This window comes from Mastomys coucha, unplaced genomic scaffold (genome assembly GCF_008632895.1).
Source record: "Mastomys coucha isolate ucsf_1 unplaced genomic scaffold, UCSF_Mcou_1 pScaffold21, whole genome shotgun sequence".
Lineage (NCBI taxonomy): Eukaryota > Metazoa > Chordata > Mammalia > Rodentia > Muridae > Mastomys > Mastomys coucha.
In genome coordinates this window covers 171356973-171359837 of record NW_022196904.1, presented here as the reverse complement: position 1 = coordinate 171359837, position 2865 = coordinate 171356973, and the positions used below count along the sequence as shown (strand labels likewise).

General features: G+C 45.5%; 1 protein-coding gene across 1 annotated transcript in view; it reads left to right on the top strand.

The window, feature by feature from the left end:
* Pdlim1 (PDZ and LIM domain 1) overlaps positions 1-2865 on the top strand; it is a 48163-nt gene that overhangs the window by 16596 nt on the left and 28702 nt on the right. The gene's annotated exons all lie outside the window — the stretch shown is intronic.

Sequence of the window (2865 nt, the reverse complement as noted above, 5' to 3'; positions counted from 1 at the left end):
AAAAAAAAAAAAAAAAAAAAAGGAAATCAGATTAAGGGATAGGTTGCTAAGGTCCAAATTACTCAGGTGTAGGGCTCCTAAGACTGGTTTTAGCTTGTCTGGGGCCTGTTGGGAAGTTCTCTGCAGAAATGCCACTCCCACAAAATGAACCAAATGCTGGAAATTCCAGACTTCTTAGCAACTGAACATAAAACATAAAAAGAAACTTCGAATTCTAGGCTTGCATCTTGCCCATCTCAGCAGTGGGACCCAGTCTGGTTTGGACCTGTGCAGGCCCTGTGCATCAACCCTGTGTGTCTGGAAGAAATTATTTCCTTGATATCATCCACCTGCCTCGGGCTCTTGTCATCTGTCCACCTCCTCTTCCACACATTTCCCTGAGCCCTGAGAGACAGGGTCTCTTACTGAACCCGGAGCTTACCATGTTTTAGTTAGCTGGTTGCTCTCAAGCCCCAGCAATCCTCCTGTCTCTCCCACTACCCACTCTTTGGGATTATAGGGTGCACTGACGCTCAGCTTTTACATGGGTTTGGGGGACCTGAGTTCAGATCCTCATGTTTACACTGAAAGAACTCGATAATCTTCCACTAGATAATCTTCCCAGCCAGTGATAACATCTTCAACAAAGACAGTGGATATTTTAATTTCAATCATTCTTTGGTTATTTATTTTGAGCACCTACTATCATGTGCTTAGAGGTCAGGGAAGACTCAGAGAAAAGACTTAAAAGGTGAGAAAAGTAAGTCAGGCAGAGTCAAAAGTACTGAGGTGGAAAAAACTTGGGGAGGAAGCCAGAGTTCAGTGGGGAGGTGAGCCCGAGGGGAGGGCCTTGCTGAAGTGTTTCCGGGTTATCCTAAAGGGACCTGCTCTTTTATACTATTACATACGGTCATAAATAAGTGGTTTTGGTTGGCATTGTTCTCCTGGTTTTCCAGCTAGCCTGCTTGGAGGTAGAATTTGCCAGTCTAGAGCCATTACCAATTTCAAATAAAGGAATACTTAGATAGGACCATTAAAAAGTGAGTTCATGCTTACAACAGAGACTGAGGCCAGCCTGGGATACCTAAGACATTCTCAAAACATCCACCAAACAAAAACACAGAGGCAAAATTCCGCATTGTCATTTAGAAAACATGGACTGTATATAGCATAGCCTGTGTTTTTACTGCTACACTAAGTGACTCAGAATCTGAGTTTCCTATCGCTTATTGGAAGGAAGGGCTGTGTCAGACATCTCACTCAGCGACTGCCTGGAGCACAGCTCCTGTTTCGTGAGAGTCAGAAGGGAGAGCGGTAGAGAAAGGGTAGGAGGTCAGGATCTCTGAACTGGCTTCCGGTCTTCACATTCCAGCGGGGAGTTTTGTCTGGTGAAGCCAGAACATGGTCAAGCCAGAGGCGACCTCAAGGACTGGTTCCTCATTGTGTGGGGTCAGGGTGCCAGCGAGGAGTAGTAGGACACCGCAGGGCCCCCACACCAGCAGCCCTATGAGCGCTAGTGTTTTTTGGGTTTGTTCGGATTCTTTGGGAACTTGGCCGTGGAAAACTGAGGCCAGTTTTCTTAGGCTTGTATCCAGATTTGAAGGACCAGCGTATGGAGAAACCCGAGGATCGCAACATCTTCTCTTAGCTCCTGGAGCTACGGGGTTTCCCAAGAGGAAACAAGAGCCCTTTGGGCACCGGGGATCTGGGGGTGTACCATTCTTCCCCCGCTTCCAGTTTAGGATGACCTTTTAATGTCGTACAGTTATGGACTAACTCTGGGGTGATGATGGTAACGGTTTGGCATGCCCCTGACTGAGAAAACCACTCCAATAGCAGTTACTCTGAGGCCAGCGCTGCTTCAAAATGAGTGCAGTTTATCACACCAGCATCCATGTTCACTTGAAAAGCCGTTGTAGGTCTGAGTGGGGGCACACTTAACTCTGTCTACAGGGCATCCTCAGTGGACAGATGGATTTGAGGACCTGTAACATTTACTAACTGACCACCCTAGGCATCCACGGTCTGCAAATTTGGAAAGACTAGTCTGGAAGCTTGTAGAAAACCAGCCACCTGTAGGGAAGGACCCTAACTAACCAAGGCCAACTTCCCGATGCAAACCCACACTGCTATATTTAAAAAATGTTCTTCATTGCTTTTTTTTTTTTTTTTAAATTGTAAAAGTAACTCAAGATCACTGTAAAGAGACTAACGCGTTACTGAGATGTGTAGCTGTGAGCCATTCCAGTTTGGTCTGTGCTTATAGTTTATAACATATGCTAGGATTCTACAGAAGTAGAAGTCACTATACACAATGTTCTCTACATGTGTACATTTAAAATACATTGGTGACTTATTTTGAGGTCAGAACACTGAGTGAAACTCAAGGTTTGCGTCTGCAGTGGATAGCTGGATATCTAGTGATGAACTAGTTGGGTGACCCTGTGTAGGTCACCGAGCTTCCGGTAAGCCTCTGTTTCTGGTGTTCATTTCTTACAAAGTTGTAAGGAGACAATGAGGTCGCATACAGGAAAGACAGTACATGGTAACATGCATAAACATCAAAGATTGCTGCTAGTTAAATTATAATTTTAGCACGCTGTTAGGGTTTCCATTGCTGTGAAGAGACACCAGAGCCAAGGCAACTCTTATAAAAGAAAACATTTAATTGGGGCTGGCTTACAGTTTCAGAGGTTCAGTCTATTATCATCATGGCAGGAAGTATGGCAGCATGCAGGCAGACATGGTGCTGGAGCCAAGAGTTCTACATCTTGATCCAAAGGCAGCAGAAGGGAACCTCCACAAGGAGGTTCTCTCTTCCACGTTAGGCAGAGCATGGGGACCAGAAGACCTCAAAGCCTGCTCACTTGGTGATACACTTCCTCC